This window comes from Oryctolagus cuniculus, chromosome 6 (genome assembly GCF_964237555.1).
Source record: "Oryctolagus cuniculus chromosome 6, mOryCun1.1, whole genome shotgun sequence".
NCBI classification, from domain to species: domain Eukaryota; kingdom Metazoa; phylum Chordata; class Mammalia; order Lagomorpha; family Leporidae; genus Oryctolagus; species Oryctolagus cuniculus.
The window spans coordinates 30,780,714-30,806,179 of NC_091437.1; the positions used below are offsets into that span (position 1 = coordinate 30,780,714).

At 40.5% G+C, this 25,466-nt stretch overlaps 1 protein-coding gene and 1 long non-coding RNA gene across 19 annotated transcripts in view; one reads left to right on the top strand and one right to left on the bottom strand.

Annotated features, from left to right (window-relative positions):
* Nucleotides 1-24,655, top strand: part of LOC138850174 (uncharacterized) — an 88,164-nt gene extending 63,509 nt beyond the window's left edge. The window contains exons 2-3 of one of the 2 annotated variants that reach the window (XR_011389784.1): nt 602-14,790; nt 15,893-24,655. This is a non-coding gene — a long non-coding RNA (uncharacterized lncRNA). Of the gene's footprint in view, nt 1-601 lie in introns of both variants that reach the window. The other variant, XR_011389783.1, reaches the window with a different exon arrangement.
* Nucleotides 1-25,466, bottom strand: part of NR3C1 (nuclear receptor subfamily 3 group C member 1) — a 133,607-nt gene that overhangs the window by 36,860 nt on the left and 71,281 nt on the right.

Sequence of the window (25,466 nt, forward strand, 5' to 3'; positions counted from 1 at the left end):
CAGTCTAGCTGGCAGTTCAAATTACTGTGTGAGTCTACAAGGGTACTTTAGGAAGTGTGGGAGAAATCAGAAATCAAAGTCGAAAGTTGTGGCCACATGCAATGCCAGCATCCCATTTGGGTACAGGTTCGAGTCCTGGCTGCTTCACTTCTCATCCAGATTTATTTATTTGAAAGAGAGTTACAGAGAGAGGTCTTCCATCCGTTGGTTCACTCCCCAGATGGCTGCAATGGCTGGAGCTGTGCTGATCCGAAGCCCGGAGCTTCTTCCGGGTCTCCCATATGGGTGCAGGGGCCCAAGGACTTGGGCCATCTTCTACTGCTTTCCCAGGCTACAGCAGAGAGCTGCATTGGAAGTGGAGCAGCCAGGACTAGAACTGGTGCCCCTATGGAATGCTGCTGCTTCTGGCCAGGGCTTTAATCTGCTGTCCCACAGCGCCAGCCTCTGATACAGCTCTCTTTTAACGTACCTGGGAAAACAGCACAAGATGGCCGAAGTCCTTCGGCCTCTGCACTCATGTCGACCTAGATGTTTTCTCTAAGATGGATTTTTCTTATACAAGGTGTCCTTCTTTTCAATCCTGTCCATCGTCCTTTTCTAGGTGGAAGATTGAAAGTTTCTCTGTACCTTGAAACAGACGTACTCTGAACCTAAGAATTCCAGCACAATCAAGGACAGAATTATCTTACAAAGAACTGGAGGCTTAAGTAACCTGTTACATTTTCAATATCAATGGGATTTATACTTGCTGTAGAACAGAGAAAAAACATTTATAGAAAATGTTGCAGTACCTCAGCGACCAGAGATGCCATATCATAGGGCCTAACAGGCACACAAATGAAATCCCAGGAGGAGAAAGCAAGGAGAATGGAGGGGACAAAAACATGAAGAGGAGAAATACATGAAGAAATAGTGGCTATAAAGAAATTAGGACTCGTGGAGGAATTTAGCATGGTCAACACATAAAACACCAAAACATACTAAAATAAATCCTATTTTCTACAAACAATTGGAAAATAAAATTTTACAATACATAGACAAAAATCGGAGTCAAAAGATGTGCACAAGCTCTACGGGAAAAAGCAGAAAACACTGCTCAAAGAAAAAAAGATTCAACTGAATATAGTTATGTCTCTTTCTGAAACTGATAACTAAAGGCATTATCAAACAATCCCGGGAGGTCTTTTATGTCTGCAGATGGAGAAACTGACAAGCTGATTATAAAATTTACATGGAAATGCAAAGGCTCCAAAAGCACCTAAACCTTGGCCCTTCCTCTAGAGGGAGGGCTAATTATCTCTTCAAACAGATACTAATTTTAAAATATACATTCATTCTTTACCCAGTGTTTGAGTACCAGATATGAAATATAAACATTGAAGATGGCTCAGCCAGTCAACAATCAGTTCTTCCTTATGAGCACACATAGAACCTTTCTTTCAGATGTATGGTGAGCCACTGGAGTGTCACTGGAAAAGAAAACACCTATTTTGAGTAAGTTGTGGCTGGGTTCAGAACTGTTTAATTAAAAACCTACTATATAGTGCTAAGAGCTTGACATCAATAGAATTTTATAGTATGATGCCCTAGCTCACATCTCGTTGATGCTTGTCCACGATGATGCAATTCTTTTTTTTTTTATTTTTTTTTATTTTTTGACAGGCAGAGTGGACAGTGAGAGAGAGAGACAGAGAGAAAGGTCTTCCTTTGCCATTGGTTCACCCTCCAATGGCCGCCGCGGCCAGCGCGCTGCGGCCCGCATGCTGCACTGATCTGAAGCCAGGAGCCAGATGCTTCCTCCTGGTCTCCCATGCGGGTGCAGGGCCCAAGCACCTGGGCCATCCTCCCCTGCACTCCCTGGCCACAGCAGAGAGCTGGCCTAGGAAGAGGGGCAACCGGGACAGAATCTGGCGCCCCGACCGGGACTAGAACCCGGTGTGCCGGCGCCGCTAGGCGGAGGATTAGCCGGCCACGATGATGCAATTCTTGAATCCTAAGTGGTTCCCCTGAAGCCATATTTAAAATGACAGATTGGTCCCTCAGACCTGTAACAGGAATTCAGGATAGCCAGGCAAAACAGCGTGGGTAACAAAAATGTACTATGCAGGTGTTTCACAGAAAAAAATCTACAAATGTATTTTAAGAGTTTCAGAAGTTCTTTCCTTTTGGTTACCTGACTTGGTCTGTCAATTTTTAATGATAATACTACAAAGAACTGATGCTCTCACTTACTGCGCAGCAGGCACTGTGCCAAGTGCTCTACAAGAATTCTCTCATTGTTTTAATCCTCACAACATCTCCTTAAATAGGTTCTATTAATATCCTCACTGTAAGTGATAAAGACACGGAAGCTCAGAGGTTCAGGGCCACCAAGGTGGTAGCTTTGTGGGAACTAGAATCCAGGACTCCAGCTGAGGTACTGCATCACTGTGCTCCACTATAGTCTGCCCATTTCCATGACACATATTTAACAAATCAGCTTTTAAGAGAAAAGAGCCTTCACAGCAATTCAATAAAGTAGTACCAAAAACCAAGTGGATGAGATGCCTAAAAAATTTTAGATACATTCACAAGGATACAAGGAAAAATATTTACACTCTTCATCAGGAGCTATGAGAATGTGCTGTGTACTGAAATCCTAATTTCAACCAGGAAGATAGACTTCCATGGCTTTCTGTAGGAGACACAATGAACTGGGTAGTTGTGATATACTGTGATTCATGCTGCCATGGGGGTTACAGAAGGACCTTCACTTGCAGCAGTGTCAGGGAAGCCTTCCTGGAGCACAGGGCATTAAGAGCCAGCAAGCTAAGCAGAGCAGGGGGGTCCAGGAAGAGAGCAAAGTGTGCACACAAGTCCACCATACATGTGGGGTGGGGGAGCTGGCAACAAGACTGGGGTGGGTGGTTCACCCGAGTTCCAGCTCAGCTCCTGACTCTGGCTTCCTGTTAACACACACCATGGGTGGCAGCAGGTAATGGCTCAACTATTGGGGTTTTCTCCACCCACTTGGGAGATCTGGATTAGGTACTCACTTCAGCTTGGTCCAAGCCCAGCCATTTTGAGCATTTAAAAAGTGAACAACTTGAATTAGAGCTCTGGCTCTCAAATCAATAAAAATTAAACAAAAAGCTAACAGAAGACAACAAACAAAAATACTGAAGGAATACTAGAAAATACTGCCCAATCTAGGTTCCCACTGACTAATGCAGTCCTAGTCCCAAGGTGCAAATTCAGTCAGCGGCTGGGTTAGGGAAGGTGAAGTGACGGGTATCAGAGCAGCACAATGAGCAAGTGGCAGCATTGCCCAGCAAGTACGACTATTCCATGTAGAGATGAGGGAGTCGACGCCCAGTGACGAAGATCTCACATGACTGCCATGTCTGTGTTCTTCCACATGTTGGAAATTAAATAAGCCTATATTCTAGAACGTAATTAAACATCTAAAATGTTACTCAGTTTTTTCTGGTTAATTGATAAAGAGTTGATTAGTAAAACATTTTTTACAAAGCAGCATAACCAGCATTTTCTTTCTGTAGAATTTTAAGTTCTCATATGGCTGTATAATAGGCAGCAGTCTTCAAGTTGCTTTGTTTTCCTACATCTAGTTTGGGAATTGAAGCTTTAAAAGAACTATTTTAAGTACCGTGAAAATGGACGACCAGCATAGTCTTCCAAACCTGTATTAAAATTTGCTTTTCTATAACATATTGGTTCTTAAACTTTATTTCACTAGGTCCTGATAGCACATAAGTGAAGCAAACTATATCACAATTAAAAAAAAAGGTAACAAATACTAATTCTGTACCAAGACTGGTATGTAGCACACAGTTTAATTACTATGTTAAAATATTTCTTCACTCTAATCCTTACAAAAGCCTTAAGAGGGAACACATCATTAGTAGTCCCATTTATGAATGAACAAACTTAACCTTTCTCATCCTAAGTTGCACCACTAGACAACAGCTGTATCTGGATCCTAAATGAAGCAGACCACTCGAGGTTATTGTCAGGCATACCTTGTCTTCTGTCAGAACCCTCAATTCAGGTTATCAAAGTAAATTCCTACAAAGTTTACACAATTAGCAAGCAAATGGATATCCACTTGATTGAGACAGCTGCAATGTTCAGTGTTCCACTGCTGCTCTATTTTCTTAGACTTGCAGATCTGCCATTTAAAACACGGCACAGCCTCCTCTTCTGTTCTAGCATAGGGCCTTTCAGACTGAAAACCGTCAGTTCAGACACTGGGGTCTTCAGAAGCAGAGTGGGTCAGGTTGGAGGAGGAAAATAAGTTTCTATCCAGCGATGTAATGAAGTCAGCATCATTTTGCACTTGCATATATTTTTCTTTTATCATTAAAGTAATTTGACACATACATAGAGGACATATATAGCTTATGTATGTATGTATATATACACACACACACACACACACACACATATATATATTTCAAAAACTGCAAATCTAGCCAATGTTTCCCAAGTTTGGATAATCTCTGGATTATAAGACAAAAGACCATTACCAAAACAGTTTTCAGATCTCAGTTGTGGCTAAAATGGAAATGACATTTCTCCTCAGATGTTAGCAGTTTTGAAAACTCTAAAGGGGACATAAGGATGTGGCCTAGTGGTTAAGACAGCCACATCAGAGTGCCTGGGTTCACCTCCTGGCTCCAGCAGCTCGGGATGCCTCAAGTAAGTGAGTTCTTCCTACACACATGGAAGGCCTGGAGGGAGAACCTGCCTCCGCCCCTGAGCCGCGCCCAGCCCTGACCATTACAACCTATGGGGAGCACCCCAGCTGGGAACTTACTCAGTCTGTCTCCCTGTCGCTCTCTTTACCTCTAAATATTTAAAATAAATTACAAACAAAAACAACTAGAAACACAGCAAGCAGCTGTTCAATTTAGGAGAAGGAGTAACAGACTGCAAAAAACAATTAGAATCAGAAAAATAAGATTCTTTTATAGTTCAAGATGGCTTGGCAAAAAGAGAATTTTTTTTAACAAGGGTATTTAAAATTGAGTTTTATTATTACCAAAGTAGAAGTAAGAGGATGACTTTTGTGTGCATGGTTTTTTACAGTAAGTATTTTAATAAATTTACAGTAAATTTTAAAATAAATTTACAGTAAAGGTTTTAATAAAAAGCACTGTAAGGGAAATCTTTTTCTGAATGTTGGAAGCTACAAGCCAGTAAAACATTTAATACAGAAAAAGTCAAATATCCATACACAAAAAATATTTTGCAATTATCTTACATTTCTTCAAATTATCTTACCTAAATCAAAGCAAAGACTGAGTTTTTGCTGGCACCATGGCTCACTAGGCTAATCCTCCACCTGCGGCACCAGCATCTTGGGTTCTAGTCCCGGTTAGGGTGCCGGATTCTGTCCCGGTTGCTCCTCTTCCATTCCTGCTCTTTGCTGTGGCCCGGGAGTGCAGTGGAGGATGGCCCAGGTCCTTGGGCCCTGCACCCGCATGGGAGACCAGGAGGAAGCACCTGGCTCCTGGCTTCAGATAAGCGCAGTGCGCTGGCTGCAACGTGCCGGCCATAGCAGCCACTTGCGGGGTGAACCAATGGAAAAAGGAAGACCTTTCTCTCCGTCTCTCTCTCTTTCTCTCCCACTGTCTAACTCTGCCTGTCCAAAATAAAATAAAAAAATAAAAAAGACTGAGTTTCAAAATTTTCTTACATTATACAGGCAAACACAATGTTTCATTTTTATAGCTTCAGTTATACTAGCATCCCCCCACTTCTATTTTTTTAAAAAAGCTTACAGTTTTTACAAAAAAAAAAAAAAAAAAAAAAAAAAAAAAAGAGAGAGAGACAGACCTGAAAACTTGTACCTTAAGCCAGTACCACTACTTCTCTGCCTCACTTTTAGGTTCATTATTTTTACAAGGTATGATACTATTAAATAATTAAATTTTTCCTAACACATGAATCCCATTTAAATGAACCATTTCTAGTATCAATTCAAGTGCATAAATGGTTGTATTTTGGAAAATTAATTTTATTACAGGCATAGAACTAGAGGTTGCCAACAGCTGTTAGGTTTTTTTTTTTTCGGATTTATTTATTCATTTGAAAGGCAGGGTTACAGAGAGGCAGAGAGAGAGAAAGAGAAAGAGAGAGAGAGAGATCCCCCATGTGGCTACAGGGGCCCAAGCACATGGGCCATTCTCCACTGCTTTCTCAGGCCATAGCAGAGAGCTGGATTGGAAGTGGAGTGGCTGGGACTCGAACCAGCGCCCACATGGGATGCTGCACTGCAGGCAGCATCCTTACCCACTACACTGCAGTGCCGGCTCCTAACTTAGGTGTTATTCACTGCTACTCAAGAAATTCAGCCTGGGCCGGCACTGTGGCACAAGCTGGTTAAAACTGCTGCCTACTGCACCAGCATCCCCTAGGGGCACCAGTTCAAGTCCTGGCTGTTCCGCTTCTGGTCCAGCTCCCTGCTAGTGTGCCTGGGAAAGCAGCAGAGGATGGCCCAAGTTCTTGGGCCCCTGCACCCATGTGGGATACCCAGATGAAGCTCCTGGCTCCGGCCTGCTCCACTCCTGGTCGTTGTGGCCATTTGAGGAGTTGATAAAGGCTCTCTCTCCTCTTTCTCTCTTCCTTTATCACTGTAACTCTATAAATGAATAACCTTAAAAAAAGAATTTCAGCCTAAAAGGCCACGCCCTTCTCCCAATCAAGAATGTGTACTTGGCACAGTGGTTAAGACACTGTTTTGGTGGCCCACATCCTATCCTGTGTTGCCTGGTTCCTCCACTTCCGATATCACTTCTTGCTAACATGCACCCATGAGGAGAGCAGTGATGGCTCAAGTACTTGGTCAGATGGAGTTCCAGCCTCCTGGCTTCAGCTTGGCCCACCCTTGGCTGTTGTGGACATTTGGCAAGTGAACCAGGGGATGGAAAATCACTATCTTCTGTCTCTCCACTTTTCCAATAAGATGAAAATCATCAAAATTTTCTAAAGAACATTCAGTTGTATTTCTACTGTACCAATTTAGACCAAACAACACCAAGGAATAGCCATCATTTGTGTGAAATAACTGATAGTTTGAGGCAGGTAACAGATCTATCAAACATGCTCCTATGTGGATGACAAAGTCCAAATTTGTTCAGGTAGCAAAAGCAGCTCTTCTCAGCCTGTGCCCAGCATGTCTTTCCAGAATGAGTTCTGATTCTTTGAAGTACACACTCTGGTATGAGCTTTCCATCACTGTGCCCCAGTGAGGCTCTCTGAATTCCTGCCCACTGCTGTATTTCTGGTCTGGGCTAGGGCCATGAGTTTGGTGCAGCAGTTAAGATACCACATGGGACGTCTACATCCTATACTGGAGTGTCTAAGTTCAAGTCCAGGCTCTGTGTCTGATTCCCACTACCTACCAGGGTGTACTGAGGAGGCAGCATGTGACAGCTGAAGTACTTGGGTCCCTGCCACCCATGTGGGAGACCCAGGTTGAGTCCCAGGATTCTGGTTGGACCCATCCCTCCTGTTGAGAACTTCTGGGAAATGAACAGATCTGTCTTTCCCTCTCTGGTTCACTACCTCGCCAAGAAAAATAGTTTAAAAACTAGGGGTAGCTTAAGACAGTTACCCTGCTTACAGTTCTTTAGTGTTCATCTCGAATCTCCGAGGTTTTGTTATATTTCTAGCCCACAGTTACTAAGGCAGATGAACTGTTGGCTTTGCCTCACAGCAGCAACTCAGCTGTTCTGAAGGCAGACTCTGGAGTCTGGCTTTTAAAAACTACTGAAAATGCCCACCTAAACTATACATGTAACACTCAGTGAGTGAGCAAAGTTATAATGTACTATAACTCTACTTTTAAAACCTATTTAATGACCAAATAAGCTGGCAGAGTTGATTATAATTATCTGTAGATGCTAAAATTTATTTGTACTCCCCAAATCAACAGTACTTTTTCTGGCCATGTGTAGATAAGCACAGCATAGTGAGACTCTTGAGTCCACTCATGTATGCCTGTTCCCAAATGAGGTAAACTGTAAACCCATGTTCTTTTCCTGATATATTTAGGGCCGTATTTTTTTAGCCCTGTGCTTTTCGTTGGTGACTTTGTTTAAAACAGCCGGCACACAGTGCTCAAATGCTGCATCGTGCTCCTAAGTACAAGACTAAGCAACAACTTAGGCAAAGTACATGCATCATATAAACTCTGGCCAGAACTGACTTACAATGCCTGCTGGCCCTGAGTTCGATTTTTATGAATCAATGAGATATTAAATAAGGTGCCTTTTAATAGAAAGACACTTAAAACGAGGCTATGTATTGGCAGGTCTACACTAATGTTGCAGAGGTTCTGTATTCCCCCAAGGAACAATGGGTCCACATTCCTTAATTCAGTGTTCCTGGACACTTTGTAGGCCACACTGTCAGTATTGAAAACAGACTATGTATTGATATGATGAAATATGCATTCACTAAAAAGGATGATGTAGATCAGGGATCAACAAACTTTCACAGTAATGGCCCAAAGAGTACATATTTCAGACTTTGTAGCAGATCGTGTGACATTACTTGTTTTCACAAACCTTTCATTATGTCAAAACCATTCTTAGCCCATGATTTCTGCAGAGCTGGATTTGGCTGCTGGGCCAGAGCTCACAAACTCCTACAGCAGATCTAAGGGCATAACCCTAGTGAATTGCCACTAAATTTTAACTGAAAACAGCAGGTCTAAAGGCAAAACACAAAGATTACGTAAAACTTGTGGGTAGGATGATTCATCAGTGTAAAGAAATAAAAACTGTCTAGGAAGATACACAGCAAAAATATCAATAGGGTTAATAAAACATTAAAAGTGGGGTATTCGATTTTTGATGTCTTCTACATTTAACATATAATCTCCTTTTTCACACTTTTAAAGGAGGTGGTAAACTTACCTCCAAAATGTTAAAAGCTGTGAGTTCAGTGCAGACTTTGTCCTTAAGCTCATCTGTCTGTCTGCACATGTATTCACACATCCATCTGTTCCTTCACTCAAAGATGATGTACATTTAATTTTTGTCAGACTGACAGCTTTTCCTTTTTACAAAGGCTCTAAGTGTTCAATACGAAAATTTTATGTAAGCAAAGGAAGCATTTCTAAGTATTTTCCAACAAATACTCTTTAGATTCGTAACTGAAAAATCTTGCCAACCTAGTAAAATTTTATACCAATTTCTAATACCATTGAATAAATATGCTTTATTTGGTTGGTGTGTTTACCATACTACACTTGGTATTGTTAGAGTATACTTCTCACTGAAAACGTTTTCTGGCCAAGAGCATCCCACAGTACCCCCACCAGCTGCCATCTCTGTTTCCTGAGTGCATGGAGAAGCCCGCTGGGGGGGGGGGGGAGGATGCATACCATCTAGATTTGTCTAAGTATACCCTGTGAAGTTCCTATGACACATTTCACAGGATGCAGTCCTGACTTCCAGGGGCAGGCAACTGCACTTCAATCTGAGAGAATTCAAGCTTAGAGGGACCAGCATTCTTCTCCTTTACCACAACACTGCCTTCATCAGGCTGGTCACCACGGCACCTATCTCTGACGGCTGAGATCTGAGTAGAGCAGGCTCGTATTCCCATCCCCTAACCCTTACTCTCATCTGTCTTCTCAAAGGATCCTACCCATTCTTCTGGGTCTCCTCTGGAATCTGGCTACCTTCTTTTCTATCCCGTCACGCATCAGTATTCATTATTTAATGATTCTGTCCACACTCAGACTTCAGTTCTTTATCTCAATCTTAGAGATCTAAAATATCATATTTCCTAAAATAAGGTCAATTCTAGTATCTCCTAACCTGTTCCTTTCCTACTTCTTGTTCTTTTCCCCTAATCTTAAAATATATTCTCTTTCTGCTCATTTTTATTTATAAATTTAGCTAATATTTATTGAGAGCCTATCATTTATACACCAGAAAGTGTATATTTTATCACCATGAAATAAAACAAACACAGTCCTCTCAGAACTGTGAGACTAGTGGGAGGTACAGATGAGGGAAGAGCAGTTGTAATCAACCTGACAAATGCCGGGATATGCGAAGTGCCTGCTACTATGAAGGAATATCTATCTTGGATGCAAGGGGGATCAGGAAACCACTGGCTTCAGAAAATGGTGTTTCAGCTGGGTTTTGGAGGATGAGGAAGAGTGGAAAAAAGGCAGCGGTTAGAGGTGGGGTGAATTGTAAGAAAGAACATTATGCTAAGATATAGAGGCGAGAATAAGAGATTTGAAAGCCTCTTAAATTAGTTGATATCCATTAAAAAGCTTACCAAATAACAGATGACCTTAAAAGCTGTCAGATTACCTGAGGGCACTGATACAACAGGAGAATGAGGTCATCAGATCTGTATGTCTGAAAGCTGCAACAGCAGTATGTAGACTGAAGATGACAAGGGTAGCCCAGTCAAAATGATGTCACATTAACACGGCTACAAAATTATGGTAGCATGATTTAAGGTAGAAGCAATTAAGATAAGAAGCAGAGGGATTTGCGAGGTATGTCGTCAGCCAAATAGAAGAGGCTTGCTAACTGAGGTGATAAAGGGAGGGGGGGAGCTATCAGTGTACCACATACTTCCTGAGATAAAGGATACAGAAGCACGAAGAAGCAGGCCTTTATGCTGATTAATTATTTTGAACTTCTTGAATTTGATAGGGCTGTAATTCATCCAGGAAAAGACACCCATAATGCAGTAGCAATACAGGTCAGGGGTAAAGAGAATCCCCCTGAGCTGAGCATACACCGACATGGGTATCCACTGCGTATGTGGACAGATGGAAACTGACCCAACAGATGAGGATGAGATCACACAGGCAGAACAAGAAAGTGAGAAGAGGGCCTAGGATAGAGCCCAGAGAAACTCCAAAAGGAGGAGGAACTTGAAATACATGGCCAGAGAGGTACGAGGAAGACAAGTGAAGAACAGAACTGTGTCACAAATCTTGGGAAGCAGCTTTCATAAATGGAATACTGGTGTCTAGCACAGGGCTGGTGCACAATAGGTTACTTGGAAGTGTACACTAAACTGAATAACAAGAAAGCCTCTGGTGACCTTGGAAAGGTCAATGTCAGCTGAGTCAATGTCAGCCTTGTATCTGTAAGAACCCGTGATCCTCCAGCATCAACAGTCTTCCTTCCTGGTGTCTCTCACATCTGTCCCTTTGCTTCCTGCTCCACTGCCTCACTCCAAGCTTATGCTTTTACTGTTTCCATACCTCCGGCAAACTCTCAAAAAATAAAGGGATACGTCACACATTCTTTGCACATCGCTATGTCAGTATTTCTGATTTACAGCTTACAGCAAATAAATTCTGCTCAAAATATCAACGTCAACTCCAAAATAAAACCCAAGCCCCTTAGTGTGACATTCAAAGTCTTCCAGTGTTTGGTCCCAGTCTACGTATCCAGCCATACTGTCTACATGCCAAACACCTGACTTTATAAAAAATGCTGATTTATAGAGTCAAGATTTAAATTATAAGCATGCAGAGGAGAATTTTCCTTTTTTTTAAAGTATGTATCTGGAGCTCTTTTTATTCTACCAAAATGAATAAACAACATCTGACAGAGCTGAATTGTTTAAAAAAATATAGATTCTCCTTTATTGTGGCACAAAACACATGGCTTACAAAGGAGGATATAATGGCACTTTAATATTTTATCATGCATTTTATAAATATTAATCTGTTACAGAAAACACTGCCACACTGTTATCAGCTGATTCATTCCATTTTCTCAGCTACGTAAAATGGCAAGAGAACTTGTTAAAAGACCTAGCACCTTTCTTTCTGTAGTTTCCTCCCCTAACAATCTTGCAGAAGTAGTCTATGGTTCCTCTTTGGAAGATGATAGTTGGCACATACTCAAATTGAATTAAACTCGCAACTCTCACAGCTTTCCAGTTGTACCAAATGCTTATTCAGAACTAATTATATGGGTAAAAAGCCATTTTAGACTTTCAGATCAATTTTAATCCAAACAGGTCAGAGGTGCCTGTAACAAACTTAGGACCTCATAGATCAAGAAGGTTTTGACAGGTAATTATCAATAGCTTACTTAGTCTCTCAGTAATTCCCATTTCTTTTTTTGTAGCTTTCTATGATTTCATACAACCACACACAGTTGTACAGACATAATGCAGTGATGAAAAAACATGCTTTGCAAAGGTAATTTTCTGGGGGCCGACACTGTGGTGTCAGTAAGTTAAGCCTCTGGCCTGTGGCACTGGCATCCCATATGGGCACTGGTTTATGCCCTGGCTGCATCTCTTCCAATCCAGCTCTCTGCTTACGGCCTGGGAAAGCAGCAGAGAATGGACCAACTGTTTAGGCCCCTGCACCAACATGGGAGACATGAAGAAGCTCCTGGCTTGGGATCGGCTCAGCTCTGGCCACAGTGGCCATTTAGGAAGTGACCCAGTGGGTGGAAGACCTCTCTCTCTGTCTCTCCCTCCCTCTCTAGCTCTGCCCCTCAAATAAATTTTTTTTTCAAAAGGTTAATTTTCTGTAATTTACTCTGCTTGTCTTAGTACATCATATACCACAAGGTGAAATAGGTTACAGTGATCCTAGGTTCGATCATCATGAGACTACTCTGCAGTTTATAAATCCTATATTCTAAACATTTTATGAAAACTTAGACTGGTACAATGAAATTTTGCCATTGTGAACTTAAAATTTCAACTAATAGCACAAACTATCTCAGCTCTATCTTCTTGGTTTATAGAGGAATACCTAATTAACAATTATCATGTTCTCAATTACAGCAAAATATGTTCATTTACATTGCAGCAGTTTTAATGTCATCTTTAATATGTTTTTGTGGAGATTTTCTCCACATCCTGGGTTTTTCAGTCACAAAGTATTATTATGTAAATATGACAGACTACCCTCATAACAGCGACTGCTAGAACATCACCAGTGGTTCTCAGAAGCAGTATTATCAGAATATGAAGAAGTTTACCAAAACACAGGTAACCAATCCCTGGATTCTGCGTTAGTAAGTCTGGTGACATCCTGAGAATCTCCCAGATGATTCTAATTTGCCAAATAGCTAATCATATTCTTTGTAGCATTTAGAGGTGACCCAACCTGAAATTTACACATTATATATTTGGAAAGACAATTAAAAGAATTTCTATCAGGTACTTTGCCACATGCTACCTGTATAGTGTATTCAAGTAAAGATCAGTGTCTTGACTTAGTACTTAGACTAGTTAAACTGTCAGGGATACTTTTCAGAGATAATGACCAATTTCTTAGTATTGCTTATGTCATCAACTTTCATACTGTTTAGTCCACTGCTGTGATTTTAATGGAAGCATTGCTGTATGAAATGGCAAATGCTAATCCAGTTTTGACTTGTTCTTCTGGTTTTCAAGAAAAAAGTTTCACATTATTAGAATTCCTAAAAGATTGCAAACAGTAGAGATGTTCATGCTCAAGTCTTTCAGATCCTCTTCTGTCCGCAGTACACACAAAACCACAGGACTCGGCAATCTGGGCTTCATGAATGAGCAGCAGCCAGGTCTAAGAAGTTCCTGAAATTCTAACACTGAGCTATTTTACGTATGCCTGTTTCATGGATTTCTTTGAGAAGAAGGTCAATTACTTTCATCAGATTCTCGGAGGGGTTTATGGCCCAAAGAAGCCTAAGAATACTGATTCACCGAGAAGTGAAAAGTTCACTAAAATGCACTACATACTCTGACTTTCACACTTTGACAAGTCAAATGGCCTTCCATTTCCAGCTGGCAACCTATGAGGGTACTTCAGAAAGTTCACACAAAAATGAAATTAAAAAAAAAAAAGTGAACTTTAAATTCAGTAAGTGCTCTTATAAATGGAAAAAGAAGCCAGCTCAGTAAATGCCTTTTTCAAAGAAAACTAAAAAAAAAATTTTTTTTTTTGACAGGCAGAGTTAGACAGTGGGAGAGAAAGAGAGAGAAAGGTCTTCCTTTTTCTGTTGGTTCAACCCTCAATGGCCGCTGTGGCTGGCACGCTGCGGCCCGCATGCTGCACCGATCTGAAGCCAGGAGCCAGATGCTTCCTCCTGGTCTCCCATGTGGGTGCAGGGCCCAAGCACTTGGGCCATCCTCCACTGCACTCCCGGGCCACAGCAGAGAGCTGGCCTGGAAGAGGGGCAACTGGGACAGAATCCGGCACCCCGACCGGGACTAGAACCCGGTGTGCCGGCGCCACAGGTGGAGGATTAGCCTAATGAGCCGCGGCGCTGGCCTAATTTGTTTTAATAGTCTGATTTTACATACAGTGAATCCTTACACTAAATAACTCTGTCAGATACAGTAGAGATGTTAAGGTGTTAAAGATCCAAGAGTTATGACACAAGCTACATTACTGTATTCTTAATTAACAGTTTTAAGTATACATGACTTTAAAATATCTGTTTTTCTTAGAATTTTGAAAGTAAATTTTAATGTAGATAAAAACCCTATCTTCATACAATTAACAAGTTATGTTTGCTCTTAGTTGCTATTTCTTTAAATAGAAATCCACAATTAATCTTTTAGAAAACTGCGAGTTAGTAATGTGATTCTACCCAGCCACTCCAATGTTAATAAAAAATTAAACAGAAGCATTTGTTGAGTTGCTAGGTCTTAACTACTTTCAGTTACCAATTGTACAGAATTCTGCAGCCTTCACTTTTCACACAGGGAAGACGCTCAGCCGGCTTCAGCGATGGAATGGTTCACCAGCCAGCTCCAAACGAATGCTGTCAGTGTAGGTCATCTTTGGTAAGACAGTTAACACCATTTCCTCTTTGCTAAGCTGTCAGGTTAATTGGCAAAAATGCCTTCAGTTTTCTGTATCAGGTAACACCTACCCCCCAAACAGTGGTGGATAGCAAATTAAGTATGTTGACAACAGATTAGAGATATTACAAAATATTACCCCAATTAAATCTAACAAGTTGAGGAGCAAGCCAATTTCAGAAAATCCTTTTAATTATTGAAACTATCTTTTTAAAACTTCTTATAATTATATTAGAGGTTCTTAGATCCAATCAAACAGTACCAACAAATTCCAGGACACTTGTGAAAGATTTCTAAGCCCTAACAGATTTGATAAAGCTATTTAATACATTAGTACAGTTAGGCATTTTTTCCATGCATACAGAAGTAGAAATGAACAAGTTAAAAGGCATTTTCCCAGCCCTGACTGCAAGTCACAAGCTTGGTGCTGCCTGAAGCCAGCTGGCATGGTGCCCATTTACAGTAAGTTGTTTACTCCCTGTCTACCAATCACACCACAGAGAAGGAATGCCTACAGGCACAGTCAGAGTGTCTTTTCAAAACAGATCAACAAAGCAAAAGGGGTTTATAAGCTTTATTAAATCTTTACAGATATTATTTTTAATATGGCCCCCAAATATTCTAATCTACTTTTCATAACCTCAGCATTTCTAAATCAAATAATCATGCCTCAACAGACAATCTTCAAGTAAAACAATGGGTAGTGTCCTCATCACTTTACGTACTTTTTAATATAATGTATTTGAACTTGCATCAGTTAGACTGAAATAGATTAAAACTGCTTTACATGAGCAGTATCTAGCATGAAGATTGAGATTACTAAGAAATGGAATATCTACTTAATAAGCAGAGAAGGGGGAGAACCCACCAAGAATCCTTATTATCTAGAGACAAGAAAAACATAATGATTTTAGTTACCATTTCCTGGCCAGCTCCCAGAAGTCACACTGGTGTTTAGCCCTTGGCAAGCCACTTCTCCTACCCGCACTGACTGGTTCAGATCAGGGAGAAGGAGGTTTAAGAACCGTTCTTCTCTTCGACCATGCTTGTCCCTGATAACTAATCCCTACAATGTCTTCCCCAGGCCACGTGATGCCACTGAAATCTTCAGTATGCATCTTACATCGAGTATTCAATTAATGTTACAATATCTGCATGAAAAGGAGTCGGCATTGGACCTAGCAATTAAGCCCCCGCTTGGACTCCTGCATCCCCTACTGGGGGATCTGAGTCCTGGATCCACTCCTGATTCTGCCTTCTTGCGAATAAAGACCCTGGCAGGCAGCAGGTGACAGCTCAAGTACATGGTCCCTGCTACACGAGGAACACCCAGACAGACTTCCCCAGTCCTGGCTTCAGCTGGGCCTAGGCCGAGCTGTGGCAGGCATTTGGAGAGTGACCCAGCAGATGTAGTGTGCTCTCTTTGCACCTCTCCAATAAAAATGTGTCTGCATAAAAAGGCAATGATTCTGAACAACATCCAGCCCAAAGGACCTTAAGGAACCAAAATAACTTTCGAAGATACTCATCTATAGCAGAAAGAAGACCAAGGACAGAAATGACCGATCCCTTAAACAGCACTCCGTATAGCAGGAGGAGCATACAACCCCAGAGAATCACCCAGAACTAGATAGTATACAGCAGACAAAAAGCACTGCTGTGTGGCGGCTTCCTTAGGTGCTTCCTGAGCGGATTTTTCAGTAGGTCTAGAAACTCTCATCTTTCACTGTTACAGTACCCTAAATAAATCATTTCATTACAGTCATTTTCTAGTATGTCAACAATTTCATTTAAATCTCAGGCCCAAGTGTCAGAGCAAACCATCTTATTACCAGTCCACGTTGTGGATTTTAAGACTTTCAAACATTCCGAGCTAGTTTAGATTGTTCCCCAGAAACCCCATTTTTTTTTTTGTTCATTTTACCCCATCTTTTTTGGAATTTCAGTTCCCACAATCTTTTGGTCGAATGTATCTTCTGCTACTTGTTCTATTTTTCTGTGTCCTTCATAATTTCCATAAGAAAATTTTCATTGAATTAAAGTATTATATTATCCTATCTTATTTGCTAAACATTCATTTTTTTCTGAAAAAGCTTAGTGCTAGCGATCATAATACTGAGGTTAATTTTCTTTCTCAGCATGCAAACAAGAAGAAATACATGCATAAACGGGGTCCGAGTACACACATTGTCTCTGTGACCACCCTGGGATGTAACATCTAAATTAGACTTCAGTCAGTAAATAAATCAAGTTCTATCTTTGTTCCAGTAGTTAATATCTGGAAAGGTGCCCAGATTTGTGGCCTTGGAAATTGTATAGTTTATAAACAGGATTTCAAAATAATGCTGAGGCAGCAGTGGGACTTCCTCACTAAAACTGTTCAACTAGTCAATAAGCAGGTGAAAAGTTTCATATTTACAGTGTATGGTTAGTCTATTTGCTAGAAGAAAGCCAGCTGCTTTACCAACACAGTGGTAAGCAATTTCAAATACCATTAAGTGCAAAGAAATCGCAAATTCAGGTTACTAATTATAGGAACAGGCTTTTTTTTGACAGGCAGAGTGGACAGTGAGAGAGAGAGACAGAGAGAAAGGTCTTCCTTTGCCGTTGGTTCACTCTCCAATGGCCGCTGCCATTTTTTTTTTTTTTTTTTAAAGATTCATTTATTTAGGGGCCGACACTGTGGCACAGCGGGTTAACGCCCTGGCCTGAAGCGCCGGCATCCCATATGGCTGCCGGTTATAGTCCCGGCTGCTCCTCTTCCAATCCAGCTATGTCCTGGGAAAGCAGTACAAGATGGCCCAAGTCCTTGGGCCCCTGCACCCGTGTGGAAGAACTGGAGGAAGCTCCTGGCTCCGGAATGGCACAGCTCCAGCCGTTGCGGCCAACTGGGGAGTGAACCAGTGGATGGAGACCTCTCTCTCTCTCTGCCTCTCCTCTCTCTGTGTAACTCTAACTTTCAAATAAATAAATCTTTAAAAAAATGATTCATTTATTTATTTGAAAGTCACAGTTGGAGATGAAGAGGGAAAGGCAGACATAGATCTTCCATCTGCTGGTTCATTCCCCAGATGGCTGCAGCAGTTGGGTTTTTGCAAGGCCAAAGCCAGGGGTCCAGACACTTGATCTTCTGCTGGTTTTCCCAGGCTGGCTCACTAACTGGTGCCCATATGGGGTGCTGGTGTCACAGACAGTGTCTTAAACTGCTATGCCTCAATGCAAGTCCCTAGTTGCTTTCCACAAATAAATTTCCAGCTTTTGTTTTTTCCTTTCCAGCTTAAGCAGTGAAAAAAACAAAAACACAGTGGGCATTTGGCCCAGGGGTTAAGATACCATTAGCATACCTGCATCCCATATTTCAGCCACAGAGTTCCATTCCTGGGCTCCTGACTCCAGCTTCCTGCTAAATGCAGACCCTGCAGGTGGTAGGTAATGGCTCAAGTAATTGGGTCCTTGCCACCCACAAGGGAAACCTGGACCCAGTTCCTGGTTCCTGGCTTCAGCCTCAGCATGGGCCATGGCAGGGATCTGGCGAGTGAACTAGTCGATGGGAGAGCTTGCTCTTGCTCTCTCTCTCCAATACATAATTTTTTAAAGATCTCCTTTGCTACTTTAACACACTAATTATATATTTCATTCTGTATAACATGAACAAAGCATGCAAAAGTTGAAATTAGCTAGTGAAAAAGAATTCTGTAAACAATTTAGAAAGGATTCTAAATCCTCGGCTTGCAGCTGAATGGCGGAGAGCAATTCAAGCCTCTCTCAGGAGCATTAGGGAATGTGGCGCTGCATTTTTTCTCCTGTCCGTCACCGCCCATGCTTTTTTCTTTTTTAGTTCTACACAGTAGTGCCTTCAAAATAACATTTCTAACAACAACAAAATTCTGTGCTTCACTGAAAAATACAGACCTTCATAATGCTAGTATCATTTCACTGTTCGTCTAAGGTGGTTTGGCTACCCGAAGTTCATGATCCATTACTAGTCTTCACCCCTCACTTTCCCTGGTACAGTTGTTAGACTTCCAGAACTAGAAGCAACAATTTTTAGTTAATATCTAACTGAACACCCCGAGATAAATAGCAGAAAACTTTAGCAGAAGCCTTATTCAACAAATGTCCAATCAAGCCAAATGAATAAACAGCCCAGTAAAGATTCTCTGTAGGTTACGGTGTGCGATTGAACGGGAAATTTATTTCCGATGAAGCATGTTAGGATTTGGGCAGGTTTTTCGTACCCTCTCTAGCCAGCGGCTCTTCCCATTCACTATGCCAATAAATTAAACTTGTAGACACTTAAAGGTGTTGTTCTTCCTTCGTCTTTATTCACCTTCTCAAATGTTTCTCTGCCATTTCAAAATAGACATTATTTAAAATAGCACTTAACTATATGGGGAATTCTCCACTTAAGATGTTATTTCTTAGTAATATTCAGTGAGACCCAGGTTAGCTCAGCAGTGTACATGTCACTGGAGGACACTAGAAAGAAAAAAAGAAAGTTTGGGGGCATCTTCTAAAAGCCAATATTCCATAGGAGTTAAAGACTTAATTCTGGTAAGGGATAACTTTAATGTCATTTTAATCACCAGCCATGAATATGGTAGCATCCTTTGGATACCTTATAACCATCAAGTATCTGGTAAAATTAAATACAGATGGAAAGAATTCTGCTGTGTAAATATTAGCAAAGAATTTCGAACAGAAGAGCCTTCAACTCTAAGTTTTAAGCAACACTGTAATCTATTCCTAAGAGTTTAGTTTAAGTTAAAAACATAAACAAAGAACCTCTAATATATAAAACAGGTAAAAAACTGGTATTTACTGATTATACATTCAAATGCATAGTACCAATCTACTTAGAAAGCCAGCAGCAAGATCAATGAAGTTGTTTTAATAAAAACAATACCACCCAAATGACAACAGACAATAGTTACCTTGAACTAGCTTTAAATATTCTTTCAACATTTAAACAGTTTAAAAATCACTGCCTTAAAGTCTCCAAGCCTCTTTTCCAAACCTCTATCAGATTTTCCTTCCGTTATTTATGTAAAATCCAACTTTAACAAGGCCTAGTGAAATCTGGACTGTGACATACTTCTCACCAGCTTCCTGCAGGAACTGTCTCCCAGTGAGAATAGTTTCCTCAGCGTTCCTCAAAATGCCAAGTTCAGCCATTCCTTCATGTAACAATTATGTAATTCAGTGCCTACTACAAGCTCTAGATTTTTACTCATTTTGTTCATTACTGCCTGCGAGTCTGCCTCAACCAACTGCAACAAAAGCTTTCTCTTGTATTTCCCAGAGCACTCAATTGGTCACCTGTGCTACACATGAATGCTGAAACATTTGCCTGTATTAATGGCTGCCTACATGATAAAGAATGACAAGGTATGCAGTCAGGACTGCTTGTGGAGAAATGTACTACAGTGCACAACCCTTTATTGGTTTGGAGCTTTAAAATCCAAGTTTTCATTATTGCTGAAGATGATAAAAAACCCCTTTCTTAATTTCAAAAATGAGGATTCAAGACCTGTATATTTTACAGGAGAGACATGTATGAATGCATACCAACTTTATTTGAGTATGTTTCAGCCTACACAGTTGAGTAAAAGTTGAAAAGCTAGTTTGGCATGCAGAAATGGAACTGCATTGTAAAGGAAAAGCCACATTTCCCACATACATCATTCAAGAATAATTATCTAAAATGCTTTTCACCACACACTAGTTGACCAAAAGTTTTAAATACGCTAAATGTGTGAATTCTGATCTCTGCCAGTATCTGTAAAATTAATAACACAGTCATGTGCTACACAGCAATGCTAGGTCAGTGACAGATCACATATATGGCTGTAACAAACACCTAGGTATGTGGTTAGCTGTATGATCTAGTTTGTTTAAGTGTATCCCATTGTTAAGTGATCCATGACTGTACCCAGTGGCTTTATGTTTACAATTCACTTTTAAAATTCTCATATATTTCAGTTATTTCTTTGCCACTTTATGCAGTATTAAGCTCATTTTTAATGCATGAAAGATGTCTGTATCACAAAGAATCTGAGGCAGGTTTAACAGATTTGTAAAATTCAAACAGGTATTTAAATGAGAATGTTATTAATTATATTTCTTTAGGAATAGCTTATTAGATCATTGCTGAAGTCTTTGAACACATAAAATAATCAGAATAGAACATTCTGTAGGATAAGATTGTATGTTAGCTGAACAAAACAAAACAAAGACACACACAAAAGTATGAACTGAGAAGTCAGCAACAGAAATAATCTTGGGAAACTGACAAGTGGCAGTGAAACAATATGCTCCTAAGCAACCAGCGGGGGAGAGCTGGGAGAAAGGAGCAATTAGAAGACAAATTCAGAAAGACTTTGGGACAAAAGACAATGGAAACACAACCTATCAAAATCAATGGGATGCAGCAACAGTTGTTCTAAGAGAGAAGTTTATAGCAACAAATGCCTATATTATAAAGAAGATATAAAATAAATATAAATAGCCTAACATTACACCTCAAGGAACTAGAAAAACATCACACTAAATACAAGTTACCAGAAGGAAGGAAGTAATACAAATCAGGACAGAAATTAATCAAACAGAAAACAGGAAAACCATGAGAGAGGAAAAAAGTCAGTAAAAACTAAATAATTAGTTCCTGAAAAAAAATGTCACGAAGTGCAAGCTAGACTAAGAGTTAAGACTCAAGTAAATGAAATCAGAAATGAATGTGTAACCATTCCAACAAATACCCTTAGAAATAAATAGCTAATAAGCGACCAGTTTGAACAATTTTTTTAAAAAGATTTATTTATTTGAAAGAGTTACACAGAGAGAGGAGGAGAGGCAGCAAGATTTATTTATTTGAAAGAGTTACACAGAGAGAGGAGGAGAGGCAGCGAGGGAGAGAGAGAGAAGTTTTCCATCTGCTGGTTTACTCCCCAAGTCAATCCGAAGCCAGGAGCCAGGAGCCAGGAGCTTCTTCCAGGTCTCCCATGGAGGGAGCAGGGGCCCAAGCACTTGGGCCATTTTCTACTGCTTCCCAGGCCATAGCAGAGAGCTGGACAGGAAGTGGAGCAGCCAGGACTAGAACCGGTGCCCATATGGGGTGCCGGCACTGCAGACAGCAGCTTTACCTACTACACCACAATTATATACCAAGATACTGGAAACCTGCAGGCAATGGATACATTCTTACAAAAACATACTCTACCAAGATTGAATCAGATCGAAAACAGAAAGAATGAACAGACTAGTAACAAACAGATTATGGGTCTTCCCCTCTTGGAGCCCTCCTGGCTGCTGCATCAGGAAGTTTCTAACTTAAACTATGCTTTACACACACACAAACACACACACAAGAATAATTAAAAACCTTCCAATAAAGAGAAACTTAGAACCAGAGGGACTCATGACTGAATTCCACCAAACTTTCAAAAAACAATTATTATCAATACGGCTTAACCTCTTCAGAACATTTAGAGCTAAAGGGCATACTTCCAGACACATTCCATGAGTCTAACATCAACTTAATACATAAGTCAGACAAATAAAAAGAACCATGGACCAATATCTCCAAAGAAGACTGATGCAAAAATCCCAAATAAAATATTTGAAAATGTAACTCAACAACACATCAAAAGGAGGATTTACCTTTGGGGTGGAAGGCTGGTTTAACATACGCAAGCCAACCAGTGTGTTACCTCCTCTTAACAGAATGAAGGATAAATACCACACAGCCATCTCTATGGATGTAGACAAAGCATGTGACAAACTTCAGCATTCTTGGATAAACAGTATTTTAATAGTTTCAGTATAGAAGGAAAACTCCTCAATATAATAGAAGCCATTTGAAACACCTACAGCTAACATCATAATCAGACTGGGAAACAAGTCAAAGCTCTTCCACTAAAACCAAGTCAGGGCAGGGTGCTAGCTCACACCAAAAAGTAAGAATTCTGTAAAGTTGCAGGTTACAAAATCAGCATACAAAAATCAGCACCAGGGGCCAGCACTGTGGTACAGCAAGTTAAGCCTATATCAGAGCTTCTCTTGAGGCCTGACTGTTCCACTACCCATCCAGCTCCCAGCTGATGTGCCTGGCACATCCGCGGCGGCTACACACATTTGGGGAGGGAACCAGTGGATGCAAGCTTCTCCCTCTATGCCTGTCACTTGTAGCTTTCACAAATAAAAATTAAGATTTTAAAGTATCATTTTAAAATTTAAGTAATGACACAGCTGAAAAATAAATCAGAGAAAATGATTTATCACAGCATTAAAAACAAGGAGTACATTTTATAAAGGATGTCCTAGATATCCACACTACAATGTGTAACACTGATTAAAGAAACTAAAGATGATTCAAGTGGAAAGATATCCCATGTTCATAGACAGCAAGAATATTAAAATGTCTATATTATCCAAAGCAACATACAGATGTAATGCAATCTCAAACTCCAATGATACTTTACAGAAGGGAAAAAAAAAAAAAAAAAAAAAAAAACCCTGAAACTGACAGGGAACCACAAAACAAACACAGGAAAAACAAACCTCCCAAAAGCTGAAGCAATAACAAGGAAGAAAAACAAGTTGGAGGCCCTATATTTAATGATTTAAAATTATATTACAGACCTAGAGTCAAAGGAAAATGTTACTGGCATAAAGACATAGACCAAAGGAATAGAAAGCCCCAAAATAAATCCACAAACTATATGGTAGCTAATTATTGACTACAGCACTACAGGGACACAATAGAGAAACAACAGTCTCTTTAATATCAAGTGCTGGGGAAAGAATTCCCACATGCCAAAGAATGAAACTTGATCATGACCTTTCATCATACACAAGAGTCAAAATAAATAAAGACCTACAGGTTAGACCTGAAACCATAAAACTCTCAGAAAAGAACATGGGAGGAAAGCTTCAACACTGGCTTTGTAGTGATTATTTTGGATATCACACCAATAAACTCAGGCGAAGTAAGAAAAAATAATAAAGATCATACCAAGTTAAGTAATTTCTATACACCAAAGGATACAGGCAAAAAATGACAAGTCAACATGTGGGCTGGGAAAAAAAATTCATAAACCATGTATCTGATATGGGGTTAATAACCAAAATTTAAAAAGAACTGTTGTAAATCAACTGAAAAAAATATTTTAAAAGTAGAAAAGGACCCACATAGACATATCTCCAAAGAAGATAAAAAAAAAAATGGCCAGGAAACAGTGATGCTTGGGGAAACACAAACTAAAATCATTGCAGAGTATCACCTCACACGTGCGAGGATGGCTACTACCAAGTAGGTAAGAGATAATCCCCAGCTACTCCTCCTTGGCGCCACCTATCGAGTTGGCTGCTTTCCTCTCGGCACCATGGCCACCCTCAGACCCCTGATGAAGGCCAAGATTATCAAAAAGAGAACAGGAAGTTCATCCGGCACCAGACATGTCAATATTAAGCATAACTGGCAGAAACCCAGAGGTATTGACAATAGGGTGAAGAGAAGATTCAATGGTCAGATCTTGATGCTCAACATTGGTTATGGGAGCAACAAGAAAACAAAACACATGCTGCCCAGTGGCTCCCAGAAGTTTCTGGTCCACCATGTCAAGGAGCTGAAGTGCTGCTGATGTGCAGCAAATCCTGCTGCGCACAGAGTGCTCACAGTCTTTCCTTTAAAAACCCCAAAGCCACCATGGAAAGAGCTGCCCAGCTGGCCATCAGTCACCAACCCTAATGCCAGGCTGCACAGTGAGGAAAATGAATAGACAGCTCAGGTGCGTTTTATTTGTGTTTAAATAAAACCTTGAAAATTGAAAAAAAAAAAAAAAAGATAACTAGAGGCAAATGTACGTAGTACAAGGAACCTGAGTACACTGTGGTAGAAATGTACACTGGAACAACCATTACAGAAAACACTGTGGAGTTTCCCAAAGAAATTAAAAATAGACTACCAAATGACCTAGCAGTCCTCCTTCACTGGGCATATATATCCAGTGGAGATGAAGTCTACACTTCAGAAAGATAGCTGCATTCTGCCGGTACTGTGGCATAGCAGTTTAAGTTGTTCTCTGTAGCGCTGGCATCCCATATGGGATCTGGTTCAAGTCCCAGCTACTTCACTTCTAATCCAGCTCCTGGCTAATGTACCTGGGAAAGTAGTGGAAGATGGCCCAGGTACTTGGCCACGTGGGAGATCTGCATGGGGTTCCTAACTCCTGGCTTAAACCTGGCCCAGCCTTGGCCATTGTGGCCATGTGGGGAGTGAACCACATGCAGATGGAAGTTCTCTCTGTCTTTCCCTCTCTAATTCTGACTTTCAAATAAATGAATACATCTTTTATAACAAAGATATCTACACTCCTGTGTTCGCTGCATCATAATTCACAATATACAAGACATGGAAATAACGTAAATGTGCACTAATAGATAAATGAATAAAGAACACGTGAATCTAGTTAAAGAAACACACACGTGTGCATACAAATTGTTGAAATCTTTACTTAGTATAGATTTGGTCTTCTGTGTACAAAATTGATTGAAAATGAATCTTAATGGAGAATGGGACTGGCAAAGGGTGGGAATAGTGGGAAGAAACACTTTATTCCTAATGTACTTATGAAATTTGTTTTCATTGACAATAAATT